Source organism: Mobula birostris, chromosome 14 (genome assembly GCF_030028105.1).
Source record: "Mobula birostris isolate sMobBir1 chromosome 14, sMobBir1.hap1, whole genome shotgun sequence".
Lineage (NCBI taxonomy): Eukaryota > Metazoa > Chordata > Chondrichthyes > Myliobatiformes > Myliobatidae > Mobula > Mobula birostris.
The window spans coordinates 28,484,899-28,504,999 of NC_092383.1; positions in this window are offsets into that span (position 1 = coordinate 28,484,899).

Below are 20,101 nucleotides of genomic sequence, written 5' to 3' on the forward strand. Positions count from 1 at the left end.
GACCTACCCCTTATTCTTAAACTGTGGCCTCTGGTTCTGAACTCACCCAACATCAGGAACATGTTTCCTGCTTCTAGCATGTCCAATCTTTTAATAATCTTATATGTTTCAATCAGATCCCCTCTCATCCTTCTAAATTCCAGTGTATACAAACCCAGTCGCTCCAATCTTTCAACATATGACAGTCCAGCCATCCCGGGAATTAACCTTGTGAACCTAGGCTACACTCCCTCAATAGCAAGAATGTCCTTCTTCAAATTTGGAGACCAAAACTGCACACAATACTCCAGGTGTGGTCTCACCAGGGCCCTGTACAACTGCAGAAGGACCTCTTTGCTCCTATACTCATCTCCCCTTGTTATGAAGGCCAACATGCCAGCCTTTTACAGCCTTTCATAAACAACAGATCAACATTAGATATCTTCCAGTCATTCAGGACCTCACCCATGACCAAGAATGCTTGAAATATCTCTGCTAGAGCTCCTGCAATTTCTGCACTAGCCTCCTACAGGGTCTGAGAGAACATCTTGTCAGACCCTGGGGAGTTATCCCCCTAATTTGCTTCAAGGTAGCAAACACCTCCTCCTCTTTAATTTGTGCACGGTCCTTGACCTCACTGCTGCTCTGTCTCACTTCCATGAACCCTGTGTCTGTGTCTGTGTCTCAAGTAAATACAGATGCCAGGCATCCATTTAAGATCTCGCCATCTCTTTTGTCTAAATATCAACAACTTGGAAGTGACTTTAGGGGTATGTTTGGTAAGTTCAAGTTCAAAGCTCAAAGTTTGTGGATGACACAAAAGTGGTGATGTTGTGAATAGACCAAAAGTTTATTAAAGGAAGTATATCAATCAGCTGAAAAGTTGAGCAGAGCACTGGGAGATGAAAGTAATTCCAACGAGAGCAAAGTAATGCCTTTTAAGAAGTCGAATAAAAATAGGTCATGTAAACTCTGATTTGGTACCTCCTGTACCTAATAAAGTGGCCACTCAGTGTATGTTTGTGGTCTTCTGCTGCTGCAGGTAATCCACTTTAAAATTTGAAGAGATGCTCTTCTGCATAACATGTTGTAACACATGATTATTTGAGTTACCATCACCTTCATGTTAACTTAAACCAGTCAGCCCATTCTCCTCTGACTTCTCTCATTAACAAGGCATTTTTGTCCACAAGACAGCCGCTCAATGGATGTTTTTTTTTTTGTTTTTGTTTTTACACATTTCTCTGTAAATGCTAGACACGGTTGTGTGTGAAAATCCCAGGAGATCAGCAACATTTTCTGAGATACTCAAACCACCCCATCTGGCACCAACATTCAATCAAAGTCAGTTAGATGTATTTCTTACCCATTCTGATATTTGATCTCAACAACAACTGAACCTCTTGACCATATCTACATGACTTTATGGATTTATTTGCTGTTGTATGGTTGGTTGATTAGATATTTGCATTCATGAGCAGATGTGCAGGTGCACCTAATAAAGTGGTTGCTGAGTATATTTTCCTCAGAGCACGAAGGGATTTTGATGAACAAAGGGACCTTGGAGTTCAAGTCCATAGTTTCTTAAAAGTGGCAACACGGGTAGAGGTGGTGGGGATGGCATATGCTATACCTATCTATAGGTCAGGGCATATTATCAAGTTGGGACATTCCAACTTTGCAAAACACTGGTTAGACAGGACTTGGGAGTACTCTGTGCATTTCTGTTGGTCATGCAAGAGAAAGAATGCAGTTGTACTGAAGAGAGTACAAAAGAGATGTTACCTGGATTGGAGAACATTATATATGGAGTGAAATCGGATTAATTGGTTTTCTATTGCATAGAACAAGGAAGGCTTGAGGGGATGACCTGATAGAGAGATATAAATTTCAAAGATTGAGTAGACAGTCTTTCCTGTTGTAAGGGTATCATAAACAGGAGGCCATCAGTTTAAAATAGGTAGTTTTAAAGGGGATTTGTAGAGAAATGTTTCATCTCAGAAAGATGCTATCTAGAACTTGCTGCCACAGGAGGTGGCATAGTCAGATACAATCAGCATGTTTAAGAGATGTTTAGATTGCACTTACACTTGAATACTCAAGCTTACTCATACATGCACTCAGTGGCCACTATTCCACAGACTGGTCTTCAGCACGACTGCAGACTGGATTATTTTGGAAACCCCATGGTTCTGACATCTCATGTAAGTATTTGGCAAAAAGCCCAGTGGTTAACAACCAATACACCTCTGTGGAACTGGGTGTTGGACCTCCTAACAAACAGACCTCAGACAGTCAGGATACACAACTGTTCCTTTTTTCCCATCATCTTCAACATGGATGCTACTGAGGATGTGAGCGGAGCCCACTGCTGTACGCTCTGCTCATATGTGGCTGCATTGGCAAATACCCGAGCAATCACATTGTCAAGTTCACAGATGACATAACAGTGATAGGGCTCACCACCAACAACGATGAGATGGCCTACAGAGAAGAGGTGGAAGAGTTTGAGGCCTGGTGCCAGGCAAATAACCTATTCCTTAATGTCAACAAGACAAAGAAGATGGCTATCGATTGAGGGAGAACTTGCACCACTCACACCACTCTTTACATTGGTGACACCACAGTGGAAACTGCGAGCAGTTTCAAACTCCTGGGAGTGCACGTCACACACAACCTTTCATAGTCCCAGAACACATCTCATACAGCCAGGAAAATATCACCATGTAGATGAAAGCTTATCTACTTTCCGTGGAGGCCATAGGGAGCTGGACATTACACATTCATAGTCACGTCATTCTACAGATGCACAGCAGAAAACATCCTTACAAACTGCATCACTGCTTGGTATGGAAACTGCACTGCAGTGGACAAGAGGGCTCTACAACAGGGAGTCAAAACTGCTCAATGTGTCACGGGCACCAACAGATCCACCATCAAGGGCATATATACAGAAAGGTCCAGAAAATCATAAAGGATCCCATAATCCCTGCTCATAGACTGTTTCTCCCGCACCTATCAGGGAGGAGGCAATGTAGTATCTACGCCAGGACTACCAGACTCAAAAACAGTTACTTTCCCCAAGCAGTAAGACTGATCATTACCTCCATCCACTGACTCCACTACCACTTTATTATTTCTCAGTCATCTTATATTCAGGTTTGCATAATTTATTATAAAGACCATAAGTCCATAAGGCTACAAATGATGAGCAGAATTAGACCATTTAGCCCTTCAAGTCCCTCTGCTCTTTCATCATGGCTGGTCCATTTTCCCTCTCAACTGCACTCTCCTGCCTTCTCCCCTTAACTCTTCATGTCGTGACTAATCAAGAATCTATCAACCTCCACCTTAATTACACCCACTGACCTGGCCTCCACAGCCACCTGTGGCAATGAATTCCATAGATTTCACCACCCTCTGGCTAAAGAAATGACTCATCTCCAATCATATTGCTATTCTGAGGCTGTGCCCTCTGGTTCTATACTCCCTCCACATAGGAAACATCCTTTTCACATCCACTCCATCTGGGCCTTTCAATGTTCAATAGGCTTCATTGGGATCTCCCTCATTCTTCTAAATTCCAGTGAGTACAGGTCCAGAGCTGTCAAGCAGTCCTCATATAATAACCCTTTCATTCCCAGAATTGTTCTCGAACTTTTTCTGCATCTTCTTCAATGACAGAATATCAGTTCTTTGATAAGGGTCCAAAGCTGTTCGCAATACTCCAAGTAAGTTCTCACCAGTGCCTTGTAATGCCTCAGCATTACATCCTTGCTATTATATTCTAGTTCTCTCAAAATTAATGCTAGCATTGCATTTGCCTTCCTCTCCACTGACTGAACCTGTAAGTTAACCTTTAGGGAATTCTACACAAGGACTTCCAAATACCTTTGCAGCTCAGTTTTTTGAATTCTCTATCTGTTTAGAAAATAGTCAATGCATTTGTTTCTTCTACTAAAATGTATTACCATACACTTCCCAGCACTGTATTCCATCTGCCACTTCCTTGTCCAATCTCCTAATCTGTGTAAGTCCTTCTGCAGCCTCTCTGCTTCATCAACACTATCTGTCCATTCAACTATCTTTGTATTGGCTGCAAACTCGGCCACAAAGTCATCCATTCTGTCGTCCAAATTATTGACATATAATGTAAAAAGAAGCGGTTTCAACAGTGACCCCTGTGACACACATCTAATCACCAGTAATCAACCAGAAAAGGCTCACTTTGCTTCCACACTTGGTCTCCTGCCAATTAGCCAATGCTCTATGCATGCCAGCGTCTATCCTGTAACACCATGGTCTCTTACCTTGCTAAGCAGCCTTATGTGCAGCACCTTGAAAAAGGCATTCCGAAAATCTAAGTACACAACAACATCCACCGATTCTCCTTTGTCTATCCTGCTTGTTAATTCCTCCAATAATTCTGACAGATCTGTCAGCTACGATTTTCCTTTAAAGAAACCATGCTGCCTTTAGACTATTTTATCATGTGCCTCCAGGTACCCCGTAACATCCTTAACAACGGACTCCAACACCTTCCCAACAACTGAAGTCAGGATAATAGGCCTATAATTTCCTTTCTTTCACCTCCCTCCTTTCTTGAAGAGTTGAGTGAGATTTGCAATTGTCCAGCTCTTTGAAATCGAGTCAGCATCTAGAAATTTATGAAGGATCATTACTAATGCATCCACAGTCACTTCGGCTACCTTTTTCAGAACTCTAAGGTGTAGTTGATCTGGTCCAGGTGACTTACCTACCTTCAGACCTTTCAGCTTCCCAAGCACCTTCTCCCTAGTAATGGCAAATTCACTCACTTCTGCCCCCGACACACTTGAACTTCCAGTATACTGCTAGTGTCTTCCACAGTGAAGGCAGATGTGAAATACTTATTGAGTTTGTCTACATTTCTTTGTCACTGATTACTATAGTTCTACAGCATCATTTTCCAGTGGTCCGATACCCACTCTCACCCCTCTTTTGCTCATTATATATCTGAAAAAACTTTTGGTATCCTCTTTGATACTATTGGCTAGCATATTATTATTAATGAGTTCTTTACCTTTTGTGCTTTTTTTGTGCTGCATCAGATCTGGAGTAACAATTGTTTTGTTCACCTTACGCTTGTGTACAGGAAGACATTAAACAATCTTGAATAAGTAAAAAACCAGAAATGTGAGGCAAATTAAAAATAGAATTTAGTGAACTTGGGTGCCTTGTAGTGGGCATGGGCTCGGAGGGCTGGAAGGTCTGTTTCTCCACTCTATGTCTCCAGAACTTATTAACACGGTCTTTGTTTCTCTCCCTGCAGATATTGCCTCACTCACTGAGTATTTCAAGCAATTTCTGTTTTTACACAATGTGGGTGAGTTGGACACAAGATCAGACCAATCCATTGATGTCCTTCATCTTATTTAAATAATACTATTAGCTTCTGGAATTGTTCTGAAGCATCTCTAACCAATACAGTGAGTGACTCTCAGCATGCGTGAGTGCCCACACTCAACCTCCTCAACACTGACCTTCACATTGGACACTTAACCGCGGCTTTATACCTGAGAAACAGACCATCTCCACTCAAATTCCTAGACTGTTGCCGCATACATTTCCTGATTAATAATAAAGATAATTGTGTTATTATACAGTACTTTCTTAAAAAAGATGGCAGTGATTAATAATGAATAACAGGGCACAGTATATAATACTTATAGAGCTCAATCGTTATACAGAATGGAATATAAATTACACTATCTAATAACACTGAATTTCATTCACATTGTATCTAGGATTTATCAGACTGGGCATTTTTTAAATTTTTAATTAATCCATCATTCATTTGTAGATGAAGTTTGCTGGTCTCGGAATGGTGCTTATGTTGATAATAGTATATCAGCAAGAATTATGATTAACATCTCTCATAAGGTAATTCTCAGGTTTATTCAAACACATCAGTATGGGCCGGATTATATTGACCAAGCTCTATTTTCAATAAGCAACCTTGAAGCTGATTGTTGAATTTTAATCTCCCATTTATTAAAATTCCAGGCATTTCAGTATGAAAGAAAAGTTATTTTAAAATTCATAAGCGCTTCAGGCTTCCAATAAACATTTTGCATGAGCAAGCACCAAACAGCCTCATCCTATACACTTGAAAGATGCAAATGTTCAGCTTCTTTTCAAAATTCACAGCCCATTTGAACTTGCCATCATTGTGACAGGAGTACCTGAACTGCTTCTAATTAGGTTGCATACTATAATACAAGACTCCAGTAAGACTAGCACCTTATCTCTTCACCAATGAGAATTGAGGATTCACGACTCAAGATTAAGATATCAGTAGATGCTCCTTCCATTTCTGGCATGAATGATATCCTGTGGAGGTTAAGTCTGAGTTTGTGTGGAGAATCTTTCTGCAGACAGATATGTTTTTAATTTTTAATATATTTTTTACACAATGCCTAAGGATAATAATTAGAAGAAATCAGGTGAACTGCTCCACATTTATTCCATTCAGTACATGAACAGATCTCCTTTTTTGCACCATTATTTGAGACATTGGTTTTCTACCATAAAGCCACACAGATTTATTAATAAAGCATAAGTCTGGCTTATCTAGCCTTCCAGATAATCATAGATATGGGGTTGGCTCTGGGAGTGCAAGGGATAACAATTTAATTTAGTGTTCTTCGTTAGAATATTTTCATTAAACTTGGTCAAATTGTGAACTGCATTATGGAATTGGAGTAAATGAGTTCATGGACAACTACAGCTTCAGGAAGTATGCATTGGATCAAATCTGTTGTTTTCTGATAATTATGACTTCTTTAGAGCAACAGATGGGACCATTGTTCAAGTTCATCTGAACATGGCAGATTTGACAAGTCATGGCTGGATTAATTTTTTTGTGATAAAAGATTAAATGATATCCACATGTATCCTTATCTACATCAGATGAAACTGTCTGATGATGGCAATGATAACTGCGGAAACCAGTGTGGAACTTTCTGTCATGGATCAAGAATGTTACCAACATTTTCTGTGGCAGCAGAAGCTTTTATGCACAACTGACAACTGTAGAAATCACTAAGATACTAGTTTAGAAATAACAAAGCAACATTAAGCATTTTCAGCTGAAGTGCTATGTTCATTTAGGAAAGACAATTTACTAAGAAACTATAAGAGCAGGGTTGAGTTGTAGTCCTTGAGCCAGTAGGGTTGGTCGGTACCATCTGAGGGGAATAATGCTCATAGTGATTTCTGGCAAGGTATGCATCTCTAGAGTTAGAAAATATGTGATAGTATTGCACCAGTGGTAGCTTTATTTCTTAAAATAAGTAATCACTTTTTGTATATATTCCATATTAACATCAGCATAGCAGAAAATGTTACCCCACTATAATTCAAATGTGGGGTTCCACATGGCCATAACCTATGCCCCATATGGTTGGAAAATGAATATATTTAATCAAAGACTGTTTTCCATACTTTCATAACCTATTAATAATCATAATAATTTTCCAAGTCTTCCGCGTCTTCCACAACTTCATCTGAACTTTCCACATTCTCTGAGGTGGATGCCTGGTTCTCACTCTGCCAGTCTACACATGTCAGTACACCTGAGGCCATTTGCAACACACATACATCTTGGGAGTGAACATTTTTTTGAACAGTTACAGGCCAGTAGATCCAGGACGACATCGGGTGCTGGTTGGCCTTCCATCTGGTGCACCATGAACTGTTCAGCTTTCTCTTCTATCTCCAGCTTCCATCCTCTTGGCACTTGTGGGTCCTTCTCCAAACATCTTCTCCATAGACCAGCCTGGTAGTTGGCTTGCTGTGCATGTTTTGTTAAGCAGTCCTTGCATGGTGGGAGTTGATGACTTTCTATTTCACCTTTCTTGGCACAGAAAAGGTGATACCTGAACTCATTGACCTTGGTGATCGATGCTTTTGGGGCATATAAGAGACATGTAAATGCCTTCAGTTTGTCCATCAGTTCTGGGGAGGGGTCCCATTCCTGACCCAGCTCTAAGAATGTGTCCTGAGTTTCCCTGTTTCTGGTCAGAAGTTTTAGGGCACTTGTCTTCTCTTTGCCTGCAAAAGCGCTTACAGTGTCACATCCTGTATATGCGTGCAACCTGGTGAGAGCCCTACAAACCTCTATGCCAACAGTGGCAGCAACCTTCCTGATGTCTACAAGCCTTGTACGGGTTCTAGTGCTACACCTCTGGAACAATGGGGCCTCAATCATGTCACAAAATGCTAAAGACAAGATAAAGACTTCTGTGTCTTCTGAGCAGATCACTACAGATTGGTATCCCTCTCTTGTGACATGGGCAGCTTGGAGAAGCAGGCGGCCATCTGCTTCTTCTTGTTGACACTGAAGAGCTGACACCTCCTCACTGTCTTGAGATGTGATTCTGTAACATTTGTCATTCACAGTTGCATACAGGATCAATCTTCCCCTGTAGTTTTGCTCTGTACTCCACGTTCCTCCATTCATGGACTATGAAGTTAATTAGATTATTTTTGTTACTGACTTTAGTCAGGAAGCTCCTCCACTGTCTCACCATCTGTATGCCTGTTATACCTTGCAACTCATGACCAGTCTCTTCACCCCGTAGAGGTCTTTCACTATTCTTGATAGAGTTCTCCTTGTATGTCCTGAACACAACATCTATTCTGCTATTCTGACTGCCTTCCCTCAGAGCCATACCCAGAATTGTTGTGGCAACATCTCTGAAAGTAACTTGATCACCTATCACTCTTTGGACCAAATTTATTCCATTAACCACTGTAGCAGACTTTCCTGGGAGCTGCTCTTCTACTGCTACATTTTTCTGTAAGGTTGTGGCTAAAGTAGCTTTTTTGTCTTTCTCAGCAATCCTTCTGGTGTGGACAGAGCCCAGGGCAGTGGTCCAAGGAGATGAGAAAGGATATCCTCCATACGTAGACTGCACCCTCGTGCTATCACTATGATGCATCCAAACAAAGACCTGTCTACTTTCAAGATGATTGCCTTCCCATTTGATTTCACTTCTCTCTTCTTACACATATCACTGAATGTTTTCAACTTGTTGGTTTTCATTGGGTCATGGAATTTCTTTGCTGGTAGGTCTTCCTCTAGTCTCTCATCCTTGAGGGTTGCATAGCATTGCTCACCAATCTCATATGCCTTCATCAGGTCAGAGGTAATGTCCTTGGGGGCTGCTTTGCCGTAGAGATGCTAGTGAAGTCCCGCTTCTCTACAAATGGGTTGACCCATTCGTGTATGAGGCTAACCACTGCTGAAACTGCTTCCTCATCTTTCTGGATTCTTGGCCGCTGTAGCTCTGCATAACAAAGCTCTGATTTGTTGCCTTGCACCATCTCCCTTAACTGTCCCAGGAATGCACTGCAGTGCTTAGCTGTTATGTAGTAATAATTGACAGCTCCAGCATTCAGGCTGAACCGTGATGTACCTCTAGGAGTCTGTGTGACTTTGTTCACTACGGCTTCAATAGCCTGGTCCAACGGGGTTGTTACTTGACAGCTGCACTGAGAATTGGCCTGTCTTGGAGGCCTCATACACAGAAGGATTCTTCTCTGGGAGGTTCATCATTTGAGCAAAGTAAAGGGACAGGTAAATGGCATCATTCATCTTATCATAGGCAAAGCACCATGGGATCACAGAAAGCTACCACTGCTGCAATGTTATCACATATTTTCCAGCACTAGAGGTGTATACCTTGCCAAAAATTACTATAAGAATTATTCCCCCCAGTTGTTACCAGAGGCCCAAATTTGGTGTCCTGGCTCACGGACTATTGAAGGAGTGCATGATAGAGCTTAAAGTACTTGCTGATTCATAGTGTCTCTTATGATCTGAGGATGTCTCCAAGTTCTTCAGAACCAATGACATACCTTTGAACTGATATCACATGGTAATATAGAAATCACAATAACCAATCTGTAAATAGCAAAGTCTTACAAACTGTGTTAGTGATAAAAGGAGAAATATTGTCCAATATCCCTGGAGAGCTCCCAAGTGCTTCCATGCACCAGTGTATGCTTTTGTTCATCTGAAAGAATAGATGGGACTATATTTAACAAATCATTCAGATCAATGCCATGGGGGTAATTGGTCAAGATATTATGTGCTGCCTGAAAAGGTACATTGAAATGGTACTTTAAAGAAGATTGTGTTGAATTAATGAGGCTTTCTGACAGAGAGGCCATTATGTTTGGGTAGAACAGGTCTTGCATTCTGTGCATACACAAAGGCAAGCTCACGGTGTAGATCTTATAGGCTTTGGGGAGCTATTGAAGATATATTGGAATATTGACCAAGGGTAGAGATGATTGAATGAGGATTAGGTGGATCATCAGCTGGAGTGAGGAACTTTCAGAAGTTGCTGAGAGATGGGCTGAGGTGAGGCTGTCAGTCAGAGTGAGGAATCTGGCTTAAGGTGCATGGAGAAGCCGAAGTACTTGGTCTAAGAGATGAATGAACTGAGGAGGAGAGATTGGTGGGAATGTTGACTGGGGCTAAAGATGGGAATCAGCTAAACAGGAGGGAAATTAAAAGCATAGAGTATTCATCTGGAATCACACTGAGTCCTTAACTAATACCATCAATAGTTTGATAGGAACTCAGATTGGTGAAAACTGGTTGCCATCACTGATAAAGAAGTGACTAAGTATATACAGCAATTATACTTACATCCAAAGTGATGAAGTATTTTGAGAGGTTGGTGATGAAACATATCAATTCCTGCCTGAGAAGTGACTTAGATCTCCTCTAATTTGCCTATCAGAGCAACAGGTCTACAGTAAATGCCATCTCATTGACTCTCCTCTCAACCCTGGAACATCCAGACAGCAAAGATGCAGACTCTGAAGTGCTTTATTAACTACAGCTCAGCATTCACTGCCATCATCCCCTCAAAACTAATCGATAAGCTCCTAGACCTTGGCGTCAGTGCCTCTTTGTGCAACTGGATCCTCGATTTCCTCACTTGCAGACCCCAGTCAGTTCAGATTGGCAACATTTTCTCCACTGCCTCCATCAGCACAGGTGCACCATAAGGCACCTGTGGATTTAAGGTGGATGTAAGTATAACTGAATTCTGTTATAGTTATTATTCTATAGATTTCTTAAGCATACTCACAAGAAAATGAACCTCAGGGTTATATATGGTGACATATGTTGACTTTGATAATAAATTTACTTTGAACTTTGAACTATGTGGTATTCTGGGTGCTGAGAATAGGGAACTTTAATAGATTTCTTTCTCTGTTGGTGTGACATTTGAAAATATATTTTTTCCCCTGCTCACCCTGATCATCTTGATTCCTTGCTATGGAACAGATGCTATCAAGTGTTGCTTCTACTTATCGATTTATAGAAGGCTGTGATCATTGCTAGGTCAACATTAACTCTCCAACTCTAATTGCCCTTGGGAATTCGATGATCATCTATCACCTTGAAACCTAGGTATCCCACAACACTATTTAATATGAAGTTCAATACACAGGACACAAAGGGGCGGTGACATACTCTGTGCAAAATGTTGTTTAGCGTAGGGGGAAATTTGCATTTGAAGACATTCCTCTGTTCCTGTTGCCTTTCACCTTTCAGAGCATAATGAACTGTAAGATCCATTAAATTGTTTTGGCAAGTTACATAATCAATACTGTCAGCATGGCCAGACTTGATGCGTGTATCACTCAATTATCACCTAACATCACTATGGACCTGACTTCAGTGATCAGAAATTTGGCCAGCTCCATCCTTCCCAGATCTTGATGTTGATGGCAGCTTTTACCATCCCAGTGTACTCGCTACAAACCAAAAATGTCCCTCGCAACACATACAAAATGCTGGAGGAACACAGCAAGTTAGGCAGCATAAACAGTTGACATTCTAGGCCAAGGTCCTTCATCAGGACTGGAAAGGAAGGGGGATGAAGCTAGAATAAGAAGGTGGGGAGGGGAAGGAGTAACAGCTGGCAGATGAAGTGAAACTAGATGAGGAGGAAGGTCCGTAGGTGGGGGAGAGGGTTGAAGTGAGAAGCTGAGAGGTGATAGGTGGAAGAGGTAAAGGGCTGAAGAAAAAGTAATTTGATAGGAGAGGAGAGTAGACCATGGGAGAAAGGGAATGATAAGGGGCAACAGTAGGTGATGATGGGTAGGTGATGAGAAGAGAAACGGTAAGAAGGGAGCCAGAATGGGAAATGGAGAAAGAGAGAAGGAGGAAGAGGAGAAATTACTGGAAGTTAGAGAAATCAATATTCATGCCATCGGGTTGGAGGCTACCCGGACGGACTATCCCTACTGATTTATACAGCTGAGCTGTTTGCTACCTAAACTCACTGAGGCATCATCTCCAATATCACACATCTGTCAGAGCAAAGTAACAATTATTTAGCAAAACCATTAACAGGTTTCTGAGTCCCTGCTATATGTCATTGTGGATAATGCCATGGCATTCAATTTTCAGCAGCATTTTTTTAAAACTCTCTTTGTTTTTCATGTGTAGGGCCCCAAAAATCCATGCCTAATGTCGAATTATTTAATGACTGACAGATTTGAATCGGCATCCAGGAGTAAAAACAAATGATGTCAGTCCGTGTTGAGTTAAAGCAGGTGCTCACCGATGGGGGCCCCTTACTGACAACAAACACTGCAGGAATCAAAAGCTCAAGTCAACATGAAATGTTAGCCTTCTCAGTGCTACACTGGAGCTATGTTAATAAAGATTTCTCTGAGCAGGGAGGAGATTTTTGATCAATTATATAGCTGAGATGTAAAAGGAAGAAGCACTTCATATCCAAAGTACCTCCCTGTAGAGTCTCTATTGCCTTTGAGAGCAGGTTTGCCAAAGAAGTCAAATTGCAATTGAGTCTAATAAAATGCCACGCAATATGGATCTGTGGCAGAATTCAAATATTCCTGCATGATTACACTGTGTACTTGTGTGCACGCATTCATTTCTTTCATTTCCAAGGCTAAGCTATTGCTTTCCTATTTACAGCAAGGCTTGGGTTCTGCTACGAGAATATCAGAACAAACAGAATGGTAAGGAATGGGGAGCAGGTCTTGCCAAAGGAGCATTAACAAATTAAAAAGCTAGACCTCAAGGGTAATAATCATTACATTATCACCCGAGCCACATGCAAATCACCATAAAAGCTGACAGATGAGGAAAATTATCATGAGAGTAGAAGGCGTGTGTGGGATATTGGATTCAGTCTGGGGCAGCAGGAGCTGTATTGATGGGACAAGATCCATCTGAATCAGAATGGGACCAGTGTTTCTGCATAAAGGGTAAAGGGAAGTAAACAAGAAAGGGGAGAATAAAGCAGATTAAATTAGAAGAGGATATAATCAACCAAGAAGAGTGACACAAATGATACATTTCACTGCATGTTTCAATGAACGTGTGACAAATAAAGCTAATCTATCTTCAAAAATCTATCTTTGTTTGAGGAGAGAAGAGGAGTAATATCAGATTAGTATATTCTCTCTCTGGGGTCTTTGAAGAAATACAATTGGTCAGCAGTGTAAGCAACAACACCTGCATTTTGAAAGTTGTATTCTTATAACAAAGTGGACAACTGACTTTATAAAATGTATTGACAATGTGAATATTGAACCAGAAAGTACAATTAATTTTTGGCATTTCTTCATAAAGAGTAGTCTTCACCTGTTAAACATGAAACAAATTCTGTGTAGCGATAGATACAATGTCTCTCATGAAGTATAGGAACTGGAGATTTTAAACAATGTGATGAAGCTGGTAATAATCAAGACTACTGAAATATGACTGGTGAAAAAAATCCAAGATTGTGTATTAAGGTGATATTATAGTTGGAAAAGATAGAGTAGGTTAAGGTAGGCCACGACTCCACTTAGTATAAATAAGATAGAGTACAAAAAGTTTACAATGAGGCAGAGTCGAAAACACTTATACATAAAACACAATTTGGGCTTGGCTGCCTCCATTTTTTTGTTCAATTTAAGGGTGTTTTCATTAGTTATTATCATTCTTCAGCAAAATCAGCTAAATTCATAAAGTTACTGGAGAGAAAGCGGCCATAGAGCAGATCAAACCCACACATCTCTTTGTAGAGCAATCTAGTCAGCCTGCTCTGCTGTTCCAACTCCTGCATGCTCATTTTCTGAGAGGAATGCTGAAACAAAATACTTTGAGTAAATACATCAACTGTTCATTTATTTTAACATCCAAATATGTGGGTTCTGGTAATAAATAAAGTTTACACATTCAACTTCCATTGTTAACCACATTTTAACCAATCCATAACTTTGTTTCCACTATTTCCCTCATCATTTTCCCACACCACCATCCTCCACCACTCTAAAGTTACCCAGAGAAGTCTCAGGGTATAGTCTTCTAATCGTCATCAAAGAGATGCAATTGGTCAACAGTGTGACATCTACAATTTCAAAGTTGTATTCTTATGACAAAGTGCATGATTGACTTTATAAACCGTACAGTGCCATGAAGAAGTATTCAGCCCCTACAACTGTTTTCGTATTTTACTGTCTTACTTTCTAAATTTAAAATATGTCGAAATAGAATTTTTGAGCTAATCTGTAAAACATTGTGCATCATCTCAAATCAAAAGAAAAATTCCAAAACCTGTCAATTTACTAAAAATTAAAAACCAAATTTATGAGGCTGAAAAAGCGTTCTTACTCTTTGTAATTACTATGTTAAATTTCCTCAGGTGCAATATTATATATATTTTTTTACCAACTCAACCTATTTGTTGAACCGGAATCAGAATCAGGCTTAATATTACTGGCATATATCGTGAACTTTGTTGATATAGAAAACTGGAGGATCAGCTGAATAAATACCCCCTCTCTCTGTAAGGTCCAACAGTGTAGTAGATTTTCAACAGACCAAACCAAAATGAAGATAAAGTAGCATTCAAGGCAAGTTAGGGACACGGTAATAGAGAAGCACAAATCTGGGAAGGGTACTGAACATACCTCGGAGCTCAGAAGAGACTGTAAAGGTGTGAAAGAAGGTCTTGTGGTCAGTTAAGACTGAAGTGCAATTTTTTGGCCTCAGCACCAAGTGGTATGTGTGGTTTGAATCTAATACTGTGCATCACCCAGGTAACGACATCTACTATAAAGCATGGAGGAGGTAGTGTCATTCTGTGGATGTGATTTTCAGCAGCAGGGACTGGAGATCTGGTCAGAATTTATAGACGATGAATGCTGCTATATACAGAGAGATCCTGGATTAAAAACCTGCAAGCTTTTGCCAGAAAGCTTAATCTGGGATGGAAATTCATCTTTCAGCAGGATAACAATCCAAAACTGGGGAGGATAGAGTTGGAGTCACTGTCCAGGGGCAATTTTTGTTCAAATGTTGTGATATTTTGGAACTCTCTACCAAAGAGAGTTATGGATAGTGGGGTAATGTATACATTCTAGAGATTATTGGGTAGTATGGAAAGTAATGGATAAGGGGCATTGTGTGGTGAGGTCGCATTGATGTAGCAGTTGATGAAGGTAGTAGTTCTGCCTTCACGGTGAGCTGCAGAACAAACTGTAAAGGCCAACAGATCACTCTTGTTCCTCTTGACTTTTTTATATAGAAATCTTTGGAAGCAATTAGGAAGGGCAGGGGAAATGGGAGAAATAAATTATTGAAGAAAATAAAACAATACAGTGTAATATTAAACATATATTGAGCCTTAGTTAAATGATGCTTGGAGTACTGAATATTGCTCCAGTCGAACGAAATACTTAATTTCAAAAATGCAGTATTTATTGCCCAGACAGCATCAACAAAATGGTAGGTGGCAGATTGATACCTATAAGTTGCAGTACATGTATAAAATCAATCTCAGTCATTAACTGCAGTGCGGTCACCAAGCTTGAAGAACAGGAATTAACATATCATTTCCACACCGGGTAGCTACAGTATTGTCACATAGGCTCCAGAAAGAGGTACAGGAGCACAGAAACAGATTTATCAAGGTGGTACCAGATGTGAGTGGTGCTTCAACCAGCTGGCAAAACCCTTATCTCTGTCATTAACAATGCTATGACCACTTTGATCACTTTGCACTAAAATGGATTTTTTCTCTTCTTCTAATTGTGTTCTTTCTTATAAAAGTTGGGAATAATTACCATTCATTTTTTTCTTGAGAATGCTCCTTATATGTCGGTATATGCCTGTCCTGCTGCTGAAGGTAAGTTTTTAATTTCACAGATGCATACATGTAATTATGTATATGATTAAAGCTTGATCTAAGAAGTTACTAAAATTATTTTAAAAATTAGAAACTAGACAAAAAAGAAATATTTCTCTTTGCTTTGGGAAAGAACAGAACTTGATATCATCTATACAAGATCCAAACCAGGAAATTGAATAAGAATTCAGAGATAACTTGTTTTTTCACCACAATGTGGTGTGCATGTGGAATTTGCTACCACAGTAAGTGAAAAAAGATGCATTTGATGAGAATCCAGAAAAGCAAATGACAAAGAAGTGTTAAAGGGTTGTCATGATCAGATAAGGAAAGGAAGAGTGGTTCACTAGTGAAGGTATATACTACTTAGGCCAAAAAACCTGCATATATGCTGCATATTCTGTGTAATTCCATACAAGTATTATTCTGCCCTTTATTATCCATATGGAGCATAATAAAGTTTGTTTCCATTCCTATATAATAAAGTAAAAAGATTTTATATGAATTCACTGAGCCACAGTAAAATAGACTTGTAATGCTTATCATGCACAATTTGCCCTTCCTGATTTATAAAGTGCAGCTGATGATAGCTAAATGTTTTTGCTTTCAGTTGGGAACTTTCTTGTCAAGTGATGAAGTGAAGAATATAAGGACAGCTGTACCAGATCCATTGCATAAAATGGATGACTGAGCAGATAAAATCTCCATCACATTCATGAGCAAACTGTGCAGAACACCTGTGTTTACCTGCACCTGACAGAACTTCCCATTGCTTTAGTCTGTTAACCTAAAGACGTCTGTGACATGCCCTGAGGGACAATAAATATGCTTTGTGTTTACCTAATAGCTTTTAGGGAATTTTGCAGCTGACAGTGATTGCTCTAATTATTGAATTATTCAATGTATTTCAACAGCATGAGACATATTAACTCATCAGTCAATACAGAGAGTTTTCAGAAATCCTTTGCTTATCTCGTGTGGGAATAGCTTTAGTGATGCCTATTTGATCGGCCATAGGCATGGGATAGGCCTCTATCGGACTGATATAGATACATATTGTAGCATCTCTGAGCTCAATAATATTAGAAGTCTGATCATCATGGTGGCAATCCATTTCTGTTGGAGCTTATAAGATACAATGCCTAGAACTAAAAAGGCAAACTTGTCACAATTTTAACAGCACAGATACAGATAGAGAAGCTGAAAAGAATCAAAAAAAACATGCTTCATTTCCAAAGTATATGTCTATAGGCTTCATTATTAACCATTCATGAGTATTTGAGTATTTTTGAGTATGTTTCTTAACCTTTGAGTATTTTTGTGATTTCCTACAATTTCATTGTTTTAAAATGTGACAAAAAAACACACTTAATTTTCCAGGAGCAAAGAAAAGCAAATGCATGTTTATTTTAGGGTTTTTTTTGGGAGATTTTGGAGTCTCAAGGGAAGCCAGTGTTTACTGTCACTGCAAGAAATGTGACCTGACATTAGGAATGAAAACAGAAGTAGGTTATTCAGCCTCTTGGGCCTGCCCAACATACAAGGGCCTCTATCTCAATGTCTTTTGAACTGCACCTTACCGTAGTTCTTGGATTCCCTTTAATATCCATCAATCTCAGTCCCAAATATGCTCAACAAATTGGCTTATACAACCCACAGATAGACAATTTGCCACCTTCCCACCTTTGTCCTGAATGGCAATCCTCTCTGTTTTACTATGACTCCTGGCTTTAATAGCCCATTGGGAGAAAACATCAACATCATAGTCTGTGCATAACTGAAGTATATCTTCATCAATCTCTGACATCGCCAATAAGGTTTTCGTTTGTTTACCTGCTGGTGGCCTGCTATCTCACCATCCTTCAGGTCTCCCCTGATGACCCACGGAAAAGGGTATTCATCATGAAGATGTGACTTTATGGACTATCAGTACATGTATGCCACCCCTGGTATCCTGGGAGCCAGATACTTAGAGAACCACTTTCTCACTTTCCCACATTTTTTCACTGAAGAACCACTTTGAGTGTCTTCATTCTTTGAGAAGACACTCAAGCACTTTCTTAAAGCCCTGAAGTTTTGTGTCGGATATGCTCCCACAGACTCTGAAGAGATTTTGGCCTGCAATAATGATGAAGTTATGATTTCTACCCAAGAAAGAATGGTGTGTGGTGTTTTGGTGTTTGGATGTGAAAGATTTTGAGAGTCCCAGTATATCTTATATACAGTTTGTGAAGTCAAGGGTGTATGAGTTTCTGTTGCAGAGTTTTGGTGTCATATTCTATTCATATTTATTCATTGCATTTATTATTGTTTAATTTGATTACTTGAAGGAGGTACTGAGCATGGTTGCAGTGGTGGTACACCAGTTAAATTGGAGGACTATCAGAGCACTGGCCAAATAATCCAGGGATTCAGATTTAAATCTCACCACAACGGCTGTGGAATTTAAATTCAATTAATAATCTTGAGATGAAAAAAAGACAAACCAGTTGTAACACAGAACTCCTGTATTATTGAAAAATGCACTTGGGTTCACTTAAGTCCTTCTGTGAAGGAAATCTATCTGCACCTGGCTAAGCATAAATGTGATTCCTGTCTCACAGCACTGTGGTTGGCTCTTGGACATACTCACTGAAATGACCTAGCAAGCCCCTCAGTTCAAGAACCATTAGGGTAGGTAATAAATTTTGGCCTTGAAGGATGCTGACCTTCAAGGTAATTCTTGAAGGATGAACAAATGATTAAAAAAATATTTAAAGCAACCCCAAAACCTTGCTATTTTTTGATTGTGTACAATACCACAATAGAAAGACAAGGAAGAAAAAAAGGTTATTTTTATTAGTCACGTGTACATTAAAACATATAGTGAAATGCGTCATTTGCATCAAATGAAATCTGCAAGGGCAGCCGGCAGGAGTTGCCATGCTTCTGGTGCCAACATAGCATGTCCACAACTCACTAATCCTAGCTGTAGGTCTTTGTAATGTGGGAGGGAAGCTATGTGGTTACTGGGAGAATGTACAAACTCCTTACAGGAATTGAAGCTGGTGCTTCGAAGCACAGTGCATACCAATCTCTATGCTACCTTGCTGCCATTTTGTATGATCTTGGGTTTGAAATTACATCATCGGTAGCGCCAACAACTTGACATTTTATACTGTCAAAGCATGGACACTAATTCGCCCGATCTTTCAGAATCCCCTCATTGTTGTGTTAGCAGTGTATTCCAGCAAAATGTGTTTGTTCATTGCTTGCAGAGGCTGGGAGGACCAAATCTCCTGAGCAGAGCCAATAACAATTGTAACAATTCTTTGATGGAGTTTGAGACAAGCCACGCTAAACCATGTTAAACAGTGCACTGTGTCTATTGATACCTGGTGAGAAAACAGCCTACATTAAGTATTACTGAATCAAAAATAAACAACAAGCAAGCAAGTACTGAGGCAATGGAAGGAGAAAAAAAAGTTTTATTTTTTAGTTACCAGCATGGTAGGGAGGCAGCATGGTAGCATAGTGGTTAGCACAATGCTTTACAGTACCAGTGACCCAGGTTCAATTCGCACCGCTGTCTGTAAGGATTTGGTACTTTCTCCCCGTGACCATGTGGGCTACCTCTGGGTGCCCAGGTTTCCTCTCCCAGTCCAAAGATGTACTGATTAGTAGGTTAATTGGTCATTGTAAGTTTCCCTGTAATTCGGCAAGAGTGAAATCGGGAATTACTGGCCGACGCAGCTTGGAGAGCCAGAAGGGTCTATTTCGCACTGTATCTCAATAATAAATAAAGAAAACAAGTTGCTAAACAAGGACTAACAGATCACTCAAATAAATATTTTTCAAGTTACTTATGGAAGGGAAAGTATAAGCAGGCAGAGTTAAATCAAGAGAGCAGGGGAGTGGAACTTGTT